Genomic DNA, 20,891 nt, shown 5'->3' with positions numbered 1-20,891 from the left:
TCATGATAAATGTTTATTATTCGTGCTAGAATTGTATTAACCGGAAACATAATACATGTGTGAATACATAGACAAACAGAGTGTCACTAGTATGCCTCTACTTGACTAGCTCGTTAATCAAAGATGGTTATGTTTCCTAACCATGAACAAAGAGTTGTTATTTGATTAACGAGGTCACATCATTAGTTGAATGATCTGATTGACATGACCCATTCCATTAGCTTAGCACCCGATCGTTTAGTATGTTGCTATTGCTTTCTTCATGACTTATACATGTTCCTATGACTATGAGATTATGCAACTCCCGTTTGCCGGAGGAACACTTTGTGTGCTACCAAACGTCACAACGTAAATGGGTGATTATAAAGGAGCTCTACAGGTGTCTCCAATGGTAGATGTTGGGTTGGCGTATTTCGAGAATAGGATTTGTCACTCCGATTGTCGGAGAGGTATCTCTTGGCCCTCTTGGTAATGCACATCACATAAGCCTTGCAAGCATTGCAACTAATGAGTTAGTTGCGGGATGATGTATTATGGAACGAGTAAAGAGACTTGCCAGTAACGAGATTGAACTAGGTATTGGATACCAACGATCGAATCTCGGGCAAGTAACATACCGATGACAAAGGGAACAACGTATGTTGTTATGCGGTCTGACCGATAAAGATCTTCGTAGAATATGTAGGAGCCAATATGGGCAACCAGGTCCTGCTATTGGTTATTGACCGGAGATGTGTCTCAGTCATGTCTACATTATTCTCGAACCGTAGGGTCCGCACGCTTAACGTTACGATGACAGTTATTATGAGTTTATGCATTTTGATGTACCGAAGTTAGTTCGGAGTCCCGGATGTGATCACGTACATGACGAGGAGTCTCGAAATGGTCGAGACATAAAGATTGATATATTGGAAGCCTATTTTTGGATATCGGAAGTGTTCTAGGTGAAATCGGGATTTTACCGGAGTACCGGGAGGTTACCAGAACCCCCCGGGAGCTATATGGGCCTTAGTGGGCTTTAGTGGAAAGGAGAAGGGGGCAGCCCAAGGTGGGCCGCGCGCCTCCCCCCTCCCCTGGTCCTATTAGGACTAGGAGAGGTGGCCGGCCCCCTCTCTCTCTTTCCCCCCTAAAGGAATCCTATTCCAACTAGGATTGGGGGAGGAATCCTACTCCCAAAGGGAGTAGGACTCCCTTGGCGCGCCCTCCATGGCCGGCCGCCCCCTCCCCCTTGGATCCTTTATATACGGAGGCAAGGGGCACCCCTAGACACACAAGTTGATCCTTGAGATCGTTCCTTAGCCGTGTGCGGTGCCCCCTGCCACCATATTCCACCTCGATCATATTGTAGCGGTGCTTAGGCGAAGCCCTGCGACAGTAGAACATCAAGATCGTCACCACGCCGTCGTGCTGACGAAACTCTTCCCCGACGCTTTGCTGGATCGGAGCCCGGGGATTGTCATCGAGCTGTACGTGTGCTAAGAACTCGGAGGTGCCGGAGTAACGGTGCTTGGATCGGTCAGATCGGGAAGATGTACGACTACTTCCTCTACGTTGCGCCAACGCTTCCGCAGTCGGTCTGCGTGGGTACGTAGAAAACACTCTCCCCTCTCATTGCTGTGCATCACCATGATCTTGCGTGTGCGTAGGAAAATTTTTGAAATTACTACGTTACCCAACACTTGCGCCGGCGAGAAATAGGGCGGGGAGATGCCACAGGAGCCGACCGATACTGGGTCGACGGCTGCCGCAGGAGGACACCACGGACGCATGCGCGAAAGTGCGTCGCCCCGTGGACGGGGAGCGCGTCGACGTCGAGTGGAGCCTCCTGAAGCCAAGCGGAGTCGTCGGCGATGAACGTGAGCGCGCCGAGACGGATCTCGCGGCCCTCCACCAAAGCTCCGCCTGAAACCATGATCAAAGAGATCGGAAAAAATTGCAACTTCTCCAACTAGGCGCTAAGACTCCTAGCCCCACGGTGGGCGCCAACTGTCGTGGTTCTAACTCTGACAGTGATGTAGGGGGGTATGTATGGAGAGGCTAGATCTTAGCTATGCAGGAGTTGTAAGCACACGAGGATTACGAGTTCAGGCCCTTCTCGGAGGAAGTAACAGCCCTATGTCTCGGTGCCCGGAGGTGGTCGACTGAATTATGTGTGTACGAATAACAGGGGTGCGAACCCTTGATACTGAGGAGGGGGTGGCTTATATAGAGTTCGCCAGGCCCTTCCAGCCCTCAGTAATGCAGGGTTTAAAGTACATTAAGACTGGGGGTTACTGGTAACGCCCCTAATAAAGTGCTATGATGACCATAAAAGCTACTTAATGACCGACCGTTTGCGTGTAGGGTGACTTTAGATCTCCTGACAGTCGAGTGGTTGGATCTTGGTCGAGTGATTGCTTCGTGGTCGAGTGTCTTGAATCCGTCAAGTGGGATACCTCCAAGTCGATTGAAAGGTGACTTCTTCTAGGGATGTCCTTGGGTAGGGTACTTAGGACAGGTCCATGCCCCTACCCTAGGTACATAGCTTCATCACCGCAGGTGTACACAAAGTAGTTGATGTAGACGAATGGTGGCGAGCAGTTGCGTAGGAGATGTTCCACAAAAACCTAATCGCCCCTCTGTCGTACATGATCTCAAGAGGCGGGGTTTCGGAGGCCTGCTCTCCTGTACAACAATGTACACGGTGGACATGTTTGGATCTCTGGTGTCAACTACTAGGAGTAGAACGATGGTGGGCAGTGTCATGGAGGTAGAACAGATGCGATCTATTCTTGGGATGGACCCGCATCTGAGTCGGCAACAACCCATGATATGACGTCTTAGATCGTGTCTCATCTGTTAAGGACCCTCCGTTCCTGACTGGCAAAAATTAAGCGCAAGCGCGCGAATGACATAAGTTTGAGATCAACTCTGCTCATTCATGAAACACGACGCACACGCGAGGCGTGAGGGCGGCAGAGAGGGAGCGTGAGGGAACCACTTCTCTTCTCAATCTCCAATAGCATGTGGAAGAGAATTTCTTATAAGGAGATCCAACTCTTCATCCACTAGCGGGGTGGTACTAAACTTGCCACCGCCCTTTTTTCGAGAAACAACTTCTCGGCACCTTTTTTTGAAAAGGAGGATAACCCCCGGCCTCTGCATTCGAAAGATGCATGTGGCCATATTATTAAAGCAGTTGCAGCAAAAAAAATAAGGTATGGTATCCGAGTACAGCTCGGAAAAGGAGCAAAAAAAGGCTAAGAAAGGTAAACATAGCCACAACCGGCAGGACAATAGGACATAGTAACTACACTCCTATCCTATTATGCGACCGCCATCCAAATAGGTTGAAGATAGCTCGTGCTACCATCTCCCATCGATTGTACCCAGTAGCCAAATGTTCCCTGGAGTCCATAGGAGTGGGTAACAACCACGTACGGATCCATGCCATAGCTCTGAAAATAACCTGCAAGAAATTTAAAATACTTTGTCTGTTAAAAATTATATCGTTCCTACAGTTTCATATAGCCCAAAGTAGTGCACATATTCCAATCCGAATACATGACGCAATACTAGGTTACACTCCAGTTAGCCACGTCCCAAGCAACACATCTATGCTAACTGGAGGAATAATGTTAAAGGCTATATGAATGGTTCGCCGAAGTAACTTCGTGAGAGGGCAATCTATGAAGAGGTGTTGTATTGTTTCGTCTTGATCACGAAAACAACAATGTGCACTACCTACCCATCGTTGATTTAGAAGATTATCTTTGGTGAGGATCACCCGCTTATGCACAAACCACATGAATATTTCGATTCGCAAGGGAACCTTAACTTTCTATATATGTATCGATCTAGGGATTAGGCCAGAATTAATGAGATCCAAGTACATGGATTTAACCGAGAACACTCCATTGCCCGTTAACTTCTAGCGAAAGGAATCTGGTTGGTCTAAGAGTTGAACATCCAACAACCTCCACACCAACTGTAGCCAGGAATTCCATCGTTCCCCGACCAAAGATCTCCTGAACTGGATATTCAAACGCACCGTCTGTAATATTGTTGCCACTTAATCCTTCTTATGTTGCACAATATTATATAAAGAGGGATACTGTAGGGCCAGGAGCGTCTCTTCTAACCATGTATCCTCCCAAAACCTTGTTGTCGTTCCGTCCCCAACAATGAATTTTTCCCTATGAAAAAAGGTCTCTTTCGTTCTCATGAGTCCCTTCGAAAATGGCGAATCATTAGGTCTTACGGTTACCTGAGCTGGGGTTTTAGAGTGTAAATATTTGTTCATTAAAATTTGTGCCCACATGCCATACATTCTACGGATAGCCTATATAGCCATTTTCTTAGTAGGCATTTATTTTTAACCTTGAGGTTCTCAATCCCAAGACCCCCCTGGTCTTTGGGTCAACAAATGATATCCCATCCTGCCAAGTGATATTTTTCCTTAAGCTCATCTGATTGCCAGAAAAAATGAGATCGATAGAAGTCTAGCCTCTTCCGTACCCTTTTAGATACCTCAAAGAAAGATAGAAGGAACATCGGCATACTAGTAGTACTGAGTTGATCAGCACTAGTCGACCTCCATACGACATAAGCTTACCCTTCTAGCAGTCTAGTCTTTTTTCAAATCCATCTTTGATGCATTTCCATTATTTGTTAGTTAGTTTCCGATGATGAATTGGTATACCCAATTAGCTAAATGGTAGGGATCCCAGTTCACAGCCAAATAATTGTCCTCTGGTGGCAGCAACATCGATTGCAATTGCACCCCATGCACCATCCTGAACTTACTGAGTTCCCGGGGGATGCGAGGACGCGTTCGAGCACTTGGGGAGAGGTCCTGAGGTCCGACTAGTTATTGTACGAATGGACGCACGTCTTCTTGTGTGCATTCTATGTTACTTATGTAGGAAACTTATGCGTGTAGGAAGAAAAAATGTAGACGCACCAAAATTGTTACAGAAAACAGTTTAGTTGAGTTTGAATGAAAACGTGAAAACAATTCTTATGTCTTGGACTTGCGTAGTTTCTCGACTCGCGTTTTTACCTTGTTTAGGATTATGTCATCCTTCATGAGCTGTAAGAGTCTTGGGCCGCTCGCGGTCGCCTGACTCCTCTTTGATGGTTGCCGGTGTCGGGTTTGTCTTCAGCCTAACCCACGGAGGTTCTGATAGGTAGACCATGGGCCACTACAAGGATCTAGGTCTATTGCAACAAAAGCGTTCGTTGCAATAAGTTCTCAATTGTCGCAATAGGTACCTATTGCCACGACGTGGTGTTCGTTGGCAACTGTTGCGACAGGACACATGGTAATAGGTTATTGCCACAAAAAATTAAATGTGGCAAGAAAGCATGCTATTGCAACACCCATGTGACAAGTTGCCACAATTTTCCTCGTGGCATCACGCACATGATGCCACAATTTGGTTTGCGGCAATAGTTTAACGCAACAGGTAGAAGCGTGGCGATTTGGCTATTTGTGGCTATAGGCATTTGTGGTAATAACCTATGGCAACGACTCTCCAGACATGGTAATACAAAATTGTAACCTACTGATTTTGGTGGTAATAAATAGTTGTCACAATGGACAAAATGTTCGTGGCGAGAGGCTGTTGCGACAATATGAACTTTTCGTGGCAAACGGACTATCTCAACAAAACTGAATTCCGTGGCGACGAGTAGTTATCTCACCACACCGACTGTTTTGTGGTGATAAGTTATTGCGACAATATGAAGTATTGCGTCGCAACAGCATAGCGCAACAAAACAGGTACGCATGGCGATTAAGATTTGACACAACCCTACAATTTTTCGTGGTGGCAACATGTTGCAACCAAAAGTAGGTTGTGGTAATAGCCTACTACAACTGTAAAAAAAATATACTGGCATCCAATTACATGTTTCAAATGATGCATATATGATGTAGATTCATAAAATATCAAAGTTTGCATAGCCAATATCCATCAAATGAAACTGAAATATAATTTAGCACGCATTCAACATATTGAATGTGCCATCATAATCAAGAGCGATGACTAAATTGTCCATGGTCCAGAGTCCATTCCAGTTAAATCTTTGTATCCTGTTATGAAGAGATAAAAAAATTTATTTAGCTCAAGTTAGAAAATACTTAGTCAGGAAAATAAAGAAGCAATAGAAGATATAACCACTGTCATGACAATTGTATAATTACTATATTCGTGCATGCATGGGTACCTTCCCGCCCAATTGTTATGACCACAGCAGCTAGCAAGCAAATGCCTGTGCCTGATGTACTACTCCATCAACAATTAGGTGATGTGCAAAAAAATTGAATAATTTCACAAAAGATTTTGTAGTTGAAACACAAGAATAATTACCTAATTTAATCAAACAACTAAACTTCTCCGAAACAACTACATGCTTGCGCAAGTTCACAATTTCTAATGGTGAGAAAACGGTTCTATTTCTAGCTTCCCTATTGTATGTGCTTCAACAACAAAAAAAGTACAGTAGTGCAAGCAAGTAGACAATTATGAAGGTCATTTACGTATCAAATAAAGGTCAACATGAAGACAAACCAAGCTTGTGACTTACCATTGCTCGAAACATTCAAGAATTCATTGTTGCGGCTTGTATGAGCGTATTTGGAGCAATTACATTGTGCCTTGTACCTAGAGTCCCAGTAGTACTAGTGGTCTGTAAAAGAGTAATTTGCAAGTTTGGATTACTAATTTCGTTGCTAGTCCTTTTCTTAGGCGTCTGCAAAGAGAAGTGCACTTTTAGCAATGGAAGTAAGCAAATAAATCACCTGATGTGTTTGCGTCTGTTGGTTCCCGTCTATTGGGACAACTGCGCAAACTTTTCCATCATGTTTTTCTCAAACTCCAGTATTGATCTTCGCTCCTCTTCCAACAATGTTTCCCTTTCAGCACGCTCTTCTTTTAACCTCTCCTCAAGGTTTTCTCTCTCAGCACACTCCAAGTTAATCCTCACTTGTGTGCTTTCACATTCAGCTTGTTACTGATCTTGTAATTTGGTGATCTGATGGCTGAGCTCAGAGTTTACCTTTTGGGTCTATGCAGTAGCACGAGCTTGCTCTTCAAACTAGGACTTAATCCTTTCAGAACCACTTGGTGGTTTGGCCATGTATCCATACCCACGACCACGAGGCTGCGAAGACTTGCATTGTAGAGTGTCTTTATATGCGGTCTGCAAAATATTGTTTCTATGTTCACTTGAAACTGGACCTTGAGTTTCATTTTCTTTGTTTTGAACCTCTTGACATGCTTTGTCCTAAATACGAAAATTACACTCCCATCAGATGAGGAAGCATCCAGGATGCACAACACTAAAGAACTAGAGAATAACCAAAGTCAGTGTGCACCATTCAGATAAGTGATTAAGAGTTCAGGATGTTGTGTACCTTGCAGAAATGAGTAATGTGCATCATCTCTTTCCTCTGAAGCCTGCACATTGCCTGACGCATCCCTAGCTGCATGTTAAACCGAAATATTAATTACCTTCGCTGCTATGGCATACATTTAAGTGAACATAAATATTATTACCAAGTTGTCGCTGTATTGTACTTGGTCTCCTACCAGCAGGATCTTGCGTTGAATTCACCATTGTGCCCTTCTGTAATCTGAGTCAATTTCAGAAGAAGCGCGATACTTAAAGCAGGCATAAAAAAGTAACTGGAAAAATATCTATTCAAGTCTATACTGAAGCTGTTGTAAGCAAAAATAAGCTAGGCTTCAAAGATTAGATGAAATCAAATTGTGTTATAGCGTGCAGAACAGAAGCATGCAAAACAGAAGTCTTTTAGCATAGCATATGTCTGCAATTGATTTAGAAATAAAAGCTAGGCGTCAAAGATCAAAGCAGAGGCATACACATGACACACCAATTAGAGCCCATCCTAACAAGGCTACTCCCAATACACATGCAGTAATCTAGCCTGAATGTGGTAAGCAAACTACCAAGTTAAATAAGCTGAATGTGGCAGTATGCTGCAGTATAGGCACATACGCTAAGCCTGGACAGTGGTTCTGGCATTAACTTGTTAATATTTTACATGGTCAAAAGGAAAGTTGGGACTATTTACACAAAACCTGGGACACTCCAAAATACAAAATACAAATATACAAAGATACATCTCTCTAAATCCAAACAGAAGCTACACATGCACAGCTAAACGAATGCAATTTCAGATTGGAACTTTGGAGGGGATTGGTGAACTCTTGGCTTGTTGAACTCTCCATCAGCGCTCCTGCACAAAGCGCCGGGCTGCTGTGGTCTGCCGTGGTCGTTACTGCTCCTGGGCTGCCGCCTATACTGGGCTAAAGTCTAGCATATGCTCTAACATTGGAGTAGATATGCAGTACTTGGCTGCTGCTAGTTTATCTGGACTGAACCTGAGTTGAGTAATCTCACGCTGCGTACTCTCTGAACTCAAGCATGTGCGCAGTATTTTTTGTCATATATCTACATAAACGAAACTTTTGCTGAAAATTTTGGGTGTACATCTGTACACCCATGACCTATGCTGGATCTGCCCCGTTGTTGTAGTGGGATGGCGAGGCGGGATATTTCATCCGGGCGGCGTGGTAGTTCTACGATAGAAAGGGGGCGCTGCCATGGCCATGCCGTCCACCGCCTCCTCCTGCCCCTCCTCCTTGTCTCCCCATGGATGCCCCCAGCCCCACCGCCTCCACCTCCGCCTCATCCTGACCGCCGCCGCCACGACCAATTTGTCCAGCCCCGCGCCCATCCGCCTCGTCTCCCGCCCCGCCCCTTCCCAACGGAACACCCTCCCGATCTCCTCCTCGTCCTCCTCCGAGAGCACGCCCGATGTCGCCGGCAAGGACACCTACGAAGGGAAAGTTCTCACGGCCGCGGGAGGGAGATTTGGGAGAAAGGAATAACCTGAGACAGTGTACGTTCGATGGACTCCGGTGTGGTCTGCAGTGTCGACGGCTCGACGCCGTCATGACGCCGTGAGGATGGAGGAACAAGAACGAGAGAGCTCAGATCCAATCTCGACAATTTGGCGAAGATAAATAATCGGGAGTATTTGTGAGGGGTGTTTAACGGGGAGGCTAACAGTTTGTGGCGCCACACACGACCAAATTATTTGGTGGGAAATTACGAAAAAAAAATGGAAGGAGATTGAAGGCTTTAGCGGAAAGGTAAAAAATTACTTCCCTAAAGCAGAGTACAAGCTTAATTATTTGCTTGGAAGATAACTTTTTTTAAAGGAACGTTTAGAATAATTGAACAAATTGGAAAAATGTATTTCAAATCAATATGGAATATATCTGCTGCTGAAAATAATATTACAAAAATTTGTTCGTAAAACGATATTTCACTGACTGGCCGAGATAGATGTCCGCATGGCTGCCAATCGTACATGACAGTTGTGATGGCGGGAAGAGTACGTAATGGACACAAGAACAACAGCCGAGCCGACGAGGGTAATGGAGGTGGTGTGCGCTACACTCATTGACAGAAACCTCATGTCACCCTTGCTTTAAAACTACTAGGTTATACTTTTGCCTTGAAACATAAGTAGATATGGTGTGATGAGACGGTCAATCTATGTCGGTCCCGATCTCATGGTTCGATCTTGAGATGGGGTGATAAGATAGGAGATGACGAAGAACACGAAGGATACGATAGAAAACATGCACACACACGTGCAATAAAACCCACAACAAAGCAATCGCTTTCAACCGATTTCTTCTTACCGACCAGTCCAACGACCCAATATAATCGAATCCAAAAGACCCAGGCACTCATGGAAATATCTACACGAAGAACATATATAGATCATCTCCATCGGAGGTCTTCTGGTTTCCACACATATGGGGAATAGAGACATAGCTCATCTATCTCATCATCATCTCTGTCCCAAATCAACAAGTAGTTTATACATACATACATATATAGGGGATCAAGCATGTTAGTCATACAACCAAAATCCAATGCCACCACATATATTCGGTATTTTCCAACTAGCAAACCCTATCTAACCGTAACCGGCATTCCCGGGCTACCAGCTCATCGGGGCTTCTAGTGCGAGGACATTGTCGATCCAATATAATACAATCCAACGAAGACCCGACGACCACGCCAATGTAGAACCTCGCAAGGGAAAGATTGGCGCTGTGCATAATGAAATCACCTGGGAGAAAGAGTAGCTATCAGGGCATACCAGAACCTCGCATGGAAATACCAACACCAAGAACATATATAGATCATCTCCATTCGAGGTCTTGTGGTTTCCACACATATGGGGGGAATAGAACTATCGCATCATCATCTCTGTCCAGATCAACAAGTAGTTTATACATACACATATAGGGGATCATCATGTTAATCATACAACCAAAATCATATGCCACTACATATATTCGGCATTTTTCAACTAGCAAACACTAGCTAACTGATCTAGCTATCCAACCGTAACCCGCGCTCCCAGTCTACCAACTCACCTGTGCTTCTAGTGCAAGGACGACGCCGATCCAATATAATCCAATCCAAAGAAGACCCGACGGCCTAGACTCGGATGGAGATCCATTTTTAGAGAAGGAGGTCATATCGTCTAGGTTGTCTACATATATAAACCATGTTTGAATTGAATTTGTGCACTCATCAAAATGTCCTGATAGAGAATACACTTTGACCCTTGTTATACTTGTGTGCAGTTTCAAGATTTGAACTAAGAAATTCTTATCTGCCAAATTTGAATAAGCAAGTGTTTCGTAACGTCTGAATTTCACTTTTCGTTGTGGAAACAGTTTGGAAAACGGTCAAAACTGTCGCAGATCATATTTGAATTATAAAAATGTTCATTGTGTATTCTTAAATTTTTTAACGTATATCAGAAAATGTTCAATGTGTATTAAAAGTTTATTCATCGTATATTAATAAATTGTTCACCTTGCATTATAAAAACGCAAGATGAACGTTCATCGTGTATTACAAAAATGTTCATCGTATATTATTGAATTGTTCAACATATATTAGAAAATGTTCATTCTGTATTTCAATTTTGTTCATCATATATTAAGAAATTTTTCATCTTGCATTATAAAAATGTTCATCGTGTATTACAAAAAATGTTCATCATATATTATTAAATTGCTCAACATATATTATAAAATGTTCATTGTATATTTAAATTATGTTCATCGTATATTAAGAAATTGTTCATCGAATTTAAGAAAAAGTTCATCGACTCGAATAAAAAGTTCATGTATTTGAAAACAATTCATCGAACCAGGAAGAAGAAAAGAATAAAAAAACAGAAAACGAAAAAGGAAAATGAAAACGAGAAAGAAGAAAAAAGGAAAGAAAGAAGGGAAAACTTCATTGTCACCAGATCACGCGGTGTGGCAACACGGGAGGTTAGAACTCTGCTAGCAACACGGGAGTGGAAGGTGACATGGATTCGGAGGACGGCCAATAGTGCAGCGCATCTACTAGCTAAGGAAGGGGTAGCGAATAATCGTAGTATGGTCTGGGTCCATGATCCCCCAGAATGTATTTTGCAGATTTTGTCGGCAGAAATCCGTGCCCTTTATGACTAAATAAAGTTGGAGTGAATTTCAAAAAAAAAGATCACGCGGTGTGGCACGTTTTTTTTTCACTGGTTGGAATACGCCCATTGAATACGCCTGTGGATCACGGGCGGAATGGGAAGCGGATAAAGACCAGAATTTAGGAACAAATCAATCATAATCTCTTCCGTTGCCGAAAATAGTGGACTCAATTAAAAAACAGAAACATAGGCGGACTACCAGGAAGTTCAGTAGTTTTTTTTTTTTGGAGGGGTAGGAAGTTCAGTAGTTGCCGCAATAACAAACGACGTAGCAGGAAAGAACGTTTTCCAAGAACCTATGGGCTTCCAACGCCCACCACGTAACAAATCGAGCATCGAGCGAGATCGCCCGACCAAAAAAAAAGGTGACGTGGCTTCACCACAGACCAGGAAAATCATATAGTGGGTGGCTTCTATTTAAAGTAGATACATGGCCGCCTGGGGCGCCAAAGATCGCCCAGACAATCCCTATCGGCCGGCCCGCTCACTGAGGCGAGCTGCCGGGGCTTTTTGGGCCAGCCCAGTTATGTAGATAGCTTACGAATTGCCCCATTCCTGTTTTCTGAACATTCTAAAAGGTTCCCTGAACCGGGTTTTATTTCTTTTATCAGTTTATTTCTCAAAAAAAATTATCCGTTTTCCATATTTTTTCGCTTCTATTTTTCTTTTTCACTTTTTTATTTGTTAAATATCTTTAGTTTTCATTTTTTGTTTAGTTTATTTTTATTTTTTAGAAAATTTTTGCAGCTTTACAAAAAATAGGATTTTTCAGAAAATCAAACAAATGATCAGATTTTTTTGAACAATGTTCATCTTTTCACAATTGTTTCCTAATTTCCAAAATTGTATGAAGTTTCAAAAAATGTTCATGTGTTTCAAAATTTGTTCAAAATTTCAAATATGTTTATGTTTTCATATTTTTGTTCATAAATTCAAAAAATCCGGAATTTTGAAAAATGTTTGTATTTCTTAAAAAACTGTTCAGAATATTTAAAAATTGTCCCTATTTTCAAATGATGTTCAGTTCAAAAAATAGAGGAGGGCCTTTTCAAATTTCCTGAACTTTGTAAAATCGATGAATTAAGTTTTCAAATTTGATGAAGTTTTTCCAAAGTTGATGAAGTTTTTCCCAAATTCTATTAACTTTTCTTGAGAATCAATGAACTTTGTTTCAAATTTGATGAACTTTTTTATTTTTATGACACTTTTTTCATATTCAATGAACTTCTTTGGAAATCAATGAAGTTTTTTTAAATTTGACGACCATTTTTTCAAATTCGATCAACCTTTTCCAAATTTGACGAACTTTTTTAACCAATGGAATTTTCTGAAATTCGATGATCTTTTTTAAAAATCGATGAAGTTGTAAAATCGTCGCTAATTTTACAATATTAAGCACAAAAACATTTCGGACAGATCTATTCTATGCAAACAAGAGCTTTTGATTCAAGGGACACCCTTACATTCTAGGCCTCCAAGCTCAACAGGGTTTCTATGTGAGAGATGTGAAGAACCCTAATTGGGCAGCTGGTATTAAAATGAATCCACACAATTTTTTTTGCTCCTTCTGCTACACATGGTGTAGGCCTTGATGAATTGATGAAGCCAATGAAGGTGAGGCAGACGTAACGGATGTCTTTGATGCAAAAATTACAGGGACGGACATACATGCAGAGATAATGTTGAAGGATCTTGTGTTGATGTTTCAGTCATAAACAATATAAGACATGTTGAAGGATCATGAGGAAATTGAGCCGAAAATATACACTATTGCGTCCAATACATATTTCATTGCAATGGTTAGCCAATTTTTTGCAACAATATTTGTAACTAATGCAACATCACAAAGACGTTGCAATATCTTTCCAAATATTACCACAACTAGTTTTCTGTTGAAATAACTAGCCTCTATTACAACAAAATGGCAGCCTCGTGCAACGATGTTTGTTTGTCGCAATATAGCTACCGTATTGCAACGACAATGCAGTTTGTTGCAATACGAGGCCTCTATTGCAACAAAATGAGTATTTATCGCGCCCAACCTCAGTTGTGGCAATATGTGCATCCTATTACCACAACCAGGGGATTCGTGGTAATATTGCGGCTTATTGCAACAAAAGATAGTTGTAGCAATAAATTTTGTTGCAATAGACCAGAATCCTTGTAGTGGGCAACACCTTGGCCACTATGATGTCGTTCGGTAGTTTGGTGTGATTCCGGCCTTTGGTTCCTGAAGCATCATCCTCATGTAGGTGTAGTTTGGTAACCATCTTGAATTACATGACAAGAGCTGTTTCCCGAGGAGGGCGTTGTAGACCATCTCGAAGTACATGACTTTGAAAGTGCCCAATTATCATACGAAATTCTCCCCTTCACCGAAGAAAACTTGTAGTGTGATCTGTCCGAGAGGTGCATAGGACATCCCTGGGATGACTACCTGTAATGGCTACAAACTCTACTCGATCTCCTCCTTTGGGATTTGCATTCAGTTTAGGATCTAGGTAGTGATGATGCTCAGAGAGCTGCCTCTATAGATGAGCAACCTATGTGCCGCTTCTTGCTTGCTTTGAGGTGTATAGCCTAAAAACCAGCTAGGTCTGCAATTGCAAGGGTTTGCAGCAAGTGGCAAATAATCCCAAAGTGCGAGACTAAGGTATCAAGCCATGAAGGTGTACAAGGTTCTTGCACCATTGGTAACGACGGCAACACAAATAAAACTTTATTTCTGCCCCCAACATTACCAACAAGGGTTTCAACCTCGCTAGCCTTTCTTTGATGTACAAGATTTGAAAAGATAATGTGAATGCTTTCATGTTTGCTATCACATGCATCTTAGTTTCATAGATTAAGTGAATGAGTTTATCTATGCTACTTTTCATGCTTTAGGTTAACTAGGCACCTAATCACATGCATGCATGGATAAGAAAATAACCGGCTGAAGACTGTCAGTGCAACACAAAATCCAACAAGCTTTACTGTACAATATTGGTCGAAATGCTGATTGGCTGCACTAACTGATGACCAATATGTTTAGTAAAGTCTCTCCTTTTTAGGCTGAATAACACATGCATCAATGGTTGGGCGGTACGAGGACAAGAGATAAGATGGAAGAACTTATAAATTAAGATTCCAAGAACCATACGCGCTTTTCTAGATGGGTCCAATGAAAACTAGTGTTTGCAGGATAGCAGGATTCAACCTAGTTTACTCCACTTGTGGATTATTACCGTTAAAAACTCAACGTGGCTTGATTAGTTTACTCCACAGGATACCATCAACCTATGAGATGAGATTATACCTAGTTTGTATCTAGCGCTGGTGGCAAGACCGGTCCTCAAGGCGCAAGCACGCGCAACAACCTGTGCATGGCAGACAACATGTGACATCCCAAGACCATCCAATTGGACGGAAAAAAACAAAATCCTCTGATGTCACGCTGGTGGCTGACCAGTGACGTCGTGGTCTTCAAGGCCCAGCCTTCCCAGTCGACACGCTGTCCTGAGAGCATCTCCAAAGCGCACCCTCTAGCCATACGTAATGGACTCGGCCTTGCAGTCTGGATGAGTTTTGCCATCCAATGAGGGCTACTATCGGTCTGCCGAGCGGTCCGAACGTACTTTTTTCCACCAACCCGAGAAAAACGTGAGGGGGCTTTGTGGGAGTCCAGGCAGCAGCCCCGTAAGACTCCGACACCTCCGGCCCATGGGAAACCACACCAAAACCCATTCTGGACCACGCGCCTCCATCCTCCTCATTTTCTCTTCTTATGTTTTTCTCTTGGATTTGTCGTCGCTCCACCACCCTGGCAGCCACATCACAACCTTGCCAGAACTGGACGTATCCGTTAACTCCAGCAGCACACCCGGGCCCCACCCCAGTTATCCTCCGCCACCGTTCCATACCTCTCCTCCTACTGCCTCGTGAGGTACCATCCACTACTACGATACTCACCATGCCCGGTAACCATTCCGTGAATTGTCCAATCTAATTTTTTTTGTCCCTTCTTCCTTGAAGCAATGGATTCGGATTTGGAGTACATACACGAGCACTATGTTGAGTTGTCCGATGGCTCGTCCAACAAGGAGGACTACACGGATAAGACCGCGATGATGCAAGCAGTCCTTGAAGGCGTGGAGGGTGCGGAGGAGCATGTTCTGAATTTCAAGGGTTCCATCAAGGATAATCAAGTGCTCCGCCGCAATAGAGTGCATGACCATTTGACACTGATGGACAACTACTTTGCCTCTGATGCCCTCTCTGCTGACAATTTTTGTCGACGCTTTTGGATGCGCAAACATGTATTCGATCATTTATACCATGGCATCTGGTCCTATGATGACCACTTCATCTTGAACAAGGACGCCGTGGAAGGATTGCGATCTCCGGTTACTAGAAATGCACTGCCGCCCTATGGATACTTGCATGGCATGACCATCGATTTGTGGGATGAGTACCTACGGATGTCTGAGATCACATACGGAGATGCCATGCTCAGGTTTGCAACTGCCGTGGTCGAGATGTTTGGTCCTCAGTACCTGAGAGAACCAATTGTGGCAGATCCTGAGAGGATCTTGGCAATCTCAGAAGCAAGAGGGTGGCCAGGTAAGCTAGGATCTCTTGAGTGCATGCATTGGGAATGAAAGAACTGACCAAAAGCTTTATAAGGGTAATATCAGGGTCATGTTAAGAAATCCACCATAACTCTTGAAGCAGTTGCATCACATGATCTTTGGATTGGGACGCTTTCTTTGGCAATGACCGGGTCTCGCAATGGCATCAATGTGCTGCAGTGATCACCATTGTTTGTGAGGCAAACTGAAGACCCCCCCCCCTTGCCACTATACCGTCAATGGATATGAGTACAATATGGGTTACTATCTGGTTGTCGGTATTTATCATCCATGGGATACCTTTGTCAACATCATCTCTAAACCAGTTGGCCACACAAAATCTCACTTTGCATAAAGACAAGAAGCAACTAGAAAAGATGTCAAGAGGGCATTTGGAGTTGTGCAGGCCCGTTTAGCAGTTGTTCGTGGACTTGCTAAATAATGGGATCTGGAGACCTTGTAAGAGATGATGACATGTTGTGTTATCATGCACAACATGATCATGTAGGACGAGATGAGGATGCTGTCGCAGCTCTAGAATTTGAGAACATGATTGATCCTACTGATCTTCCAAACCAGAATCCTACAACATTTGACAAGTTTGTTCAAATGCATCCACAACCCGGCATCGAGCAAATGAAGGAGGATCTGATTCAGCATCTGTGGATGCTAATGTTGGAAATATGCCCTAGAGGCAATAATAAAAGCATTATTATTATATTTCCTTGTTCATGATAATTGTCTTTATTCATTCTATAATTGTGTTATCCGGAAATCGTAATACATGTGTGAATAACAGACACCAACATGTCCCTAGTAAGCCTCTAGTTGACTAGCTCGTTGATCAACAGATAGTCATGGTTTCCTGACTATCGACATTGGATGTCATTGATAACGGGATCACATCATTAGGAGAATGATGTGATGGACAGGACCCAATCCTAAACATAGCATAAAGATCGTGTAGTTCGTTTGCTAGAGTTTTTCCAATGTCAAGTATCTTTTCCTTAGACCATGAGGTCGTGTAACTCCCGGTTACCGTAGGAGTGCTTTGGGTATACCAAACGTCACAACGTAACTGGGTGACTATAAAGGTATACTACGGGTATCTCCGAAAGTGTCTGTTGGGTTGACGCGGATCAAGACTGGGATTTGTCACTCCGTATGACGGAGAGGTATCACTGGGCCCACTCGGTAATGCATCATCATAATGAGCTCAAAGTAACCAAGTGTCTGGTCACGGGATCATGCATTACGGTACGAGTAAAGTGACTTGCCGGTAACGAGATTGAACGAGGTATTGGGATACCGACGATCGAATCTCGGGCAAGTAACATATCGATTGACAAAGGGAATTGCATACGGGGTTGATTGAATCCTCGACATCGTGGTTCATCCGATGAGATCATCGTGGAGCATGTGGGAGCCAACATGGGTATCCAGATCCCGCTGTTGGTTATTGACCGGAGAGTCGTCTCGGTCATGTCTGCCTGTCTCCCGAACCCGTAGGGTCTACACACTTAAGGTTCGGTGACGCTAGGGTTGTAGGGATATGTATATGCAGTAACCTGAATGTTGTTCGGAGTCCCGGATGAGATCCCGGACGTCACGAGGAGTTCCGGAATGGTCCGGAGGTAAAGAATTATATATGGGAAGTGCTATTTCAGCCATCGGGACAAGTTTCGGGGTTATCGGTATTGTACCGGGACCACCGGAAGGGTCCCGGGGGCCCACCGGGTGGGGCCACCTGCCCCGGGGGGCCACATGGGCTGTAGGGGGTGCGCCTTGGCCTACATGGGCCAAGGGCACCAGCCCCAAGAGGCCCATGCGCCTAGGGTTCACAAAAGGGAAGAGTCCCACTTGTGGAAGGCACCTCCGAGGTGCCTTGGGGGGGAGGGAAACCTCCCCTGGCCGCCGCCCCCTAGGAGATTGGATCTCCTAGGGCCGGCGCCCCCCCCCCCTTGGCCCTCCTATATATAGTGGGGGAAGGAGGGCTTTTATCTACGCCTTTGGTTGCCTCCTTCTCCCTCTCCAACTCCTCCTCCTCCATAGCACTTGGCGAAGCCCTGACGGAGTACTGCAGCTTCATCACCACCACGCCGTCGTGCTGCTGCTGGAGCCATCTTCCTCAACCTCTCCTTTCCCCTTGCTGGATCAAGAAGAAGGAGACGTTACGCTAACCGTACGTGTGTTGAACGCGGAGGTGTCGTCCGTTCGGTGCTAGGATCTCCGGTGATTTGGATCACGTCGTGTTCGACTACATCATCCCCGTAATTTGAACGCTTCCGCTCGCGATATACAAAGGTATGTAGATGCATCTGATCACTCGTTGCTAGATGAACTCATAGATGGATCTTGGTGAAACCGTAGGAAAATTTTTGTTTTGTGCAACGTTCCCCAACAGTGGCATCATGAGCTAGGTCTATGCGTAGTTCTTCTTGCGCGAGTAGAACACAATTTGTTGTGGGCGTAGATGTTGTCAACTTTCTTGCCGCTACTAGTCTTATCTTGCTTCAACGGTATTGTGGGATGAAGCGGCCCGGACCAACCTTACACGTACGCTTATGTGAGACCGGTTCCACCGACTAACATGCACTAGTTGCATAAGGTGGCTGGCGGGTGTCTGTCTCTCCTACTTTAGTTGGAGCGGATTCGATGAAAAGGGTCCTTATGAAGGGTAAATAGAAGTTGACAAATCACGTTGTGGCTTTCACGTAGGTAAGAAAACGTTCTTGCTAGAACCCTATTTCAGCCACGTAAAACTTGCAACAACAATTAGAGGACGTCTAACTTGTTTTTGCAGCAAGTGTTTTGTGATGTGATATGGCCAAAGTTGTGATGAATGATGAATGATATATATGTGATGTATGAGATGTTCATGCTATTGTAATAGGAATCACGACTTGCATGTCGATGAGTATGACAACCGGCAGGAGCCATAGGAGTTGTCTTTATTTTTTGTATGACCTGCGTGTCATTGAGAAACGCCATGTAAATTACTTTACTTTATTGCTAAACGCGTTAGCCATAGTAGTAGAAGTAATAGTTGGCGAGCAACTTCATGGAGACACGATGATGGAGATCATGGTGTCATGCCGGTGACAAGATGATCATGGAGCCCCAAGATGGAGATCAAAGGAGCTATGTGATATTGGCCATATCATGTCACTTTTGTTATTTGATTGCATGTGATGTTAATCATGTTTTGTACATCTTGTTTACTTAGAATGACGGTAGTAAATAAGATGATCCCTCATAATAATTTCAAGAAAGTGTTTCCCTAACTGTGCACCGTTGCGACAGTTCGTTGTTTCAAAGCACCACGTGATGATCGGGTGTTTGATTCAGGCGTTCACATACAACGGGTGTAAGACAGATTTACACATGCAAACACTTAGGTTGACTTGACGAGCCTAGCATGTACAGACATGGCCTCGGAACACAGAAGACCGAAAGGTCAAGCATGAGTCGTATAGAAGATATGATCAACATGAAGATGTTCACCGATGTTGACTAGACTGTCTCACGTGATGATCGGACACGGCCTAGTCAACTCGGATCATGTTATACTTAGATGACTGGAGGGATGTCTATCTAAGTGGGAGTTCATTGAATAATTTGATTAGATGAACTTTATTATCATGAACTTAGTCTAAAATATTTACAATATGTCTTGTAGATCAAATGGCCAACGTAGTCCTCAACTTCAACGCGTTCCTAGAGAAAACCAAGCTGAAAGACGATGGCAGCAACTACACGGACTGGGTCCGGAACCTGAGGATCATCCTCATAGCTGCCAAGAAAGATTATGTCCTACAAGCACCGCTAGGTGATCCACCCGTCCCACAGAACCAAGACGTTATGAACGCTTGGCAGACACGTGCTGATGACTACTCCCTCGTTCAGTGCGGCATGCTTTACAGTTTAGAGCCGGGGATCCAAAAGAGTTTTGAGAGACATGGAGCATATGAGATGTTCGAAGAGCTGAAAATGGTTTTTCAAGCTCATGCCCGGATCGAGAGATATGAAGTCTCCGACAAGTTCTTCAGCTGTAAGATGGAGGAAAATAGTTCTGTCAGCGAGCACATACTCACTATGTCTGGGTTACATAACCGCTTGACTCAGCTGGGAGTTAATCTCCCGGATGATGCGGTCATTGACAGAATCCTCCAGTCGCTTCCACCAAGCTACAAGAGCTTTGATGAACTTCAATATGCAGGGGATGGAAAAGACCATTCCTGAAGTATTTGCAATGCTGAAATCAGCAGAGGTAGAAGTCAAGAAGGAACATCAAGTGTTGATGGTGAATAAAACCACTAAGTTCAAGAAGGGCAAGGGTAAGAAAGCCTTCAAGAAGGACGGCAAGGGAGTTGCCGCGCCTGGCAAGCAAGCTGCCGGGAAGAAGCCAAAGAATGGACCCAAGCCCGAGACTGAGTGCTTTTATTGCAAGGGAAGTGGTCACTGGAAGCGGAACTGCCCCAAATACTTAGCAGACAAGAAGGCCGGCAAAACAAAAGGTATATGTGATATACATGTAATTGATGTGTACCTTACCAGTGTCCGTAGTAGCTCCTGGGTATTTGATACCGGTGCAGTTGCTCACATTTGTAACTCAAAGCAGGGGCTGCGGAATAAGCGGAGATTGGCAAAGAACGAGGTGACGTTGCGCGTCGGGAATGGTTCCAAGGTCAATGTGATCGCCG

The sequence above is a fragment of the Triticum urartu genome, chromosome 7, assembly GCF_003073215.2.
Source record: "Triticum urartu cultivar G1812 chromosome 7, Tu2.1, whole genome shotgun sequence".
NCBI classification, from domain to species: Eukaryota; Viridiplantae; Streptophyta; class Magnoliopsida; order Poales; family Poaceae; genus Triticum; species Triticum urartu.
The sequence above is the reverse complement of the archived record's forward strand: the minus strand, read 5'-3'. Positions refer to the sequence as shown.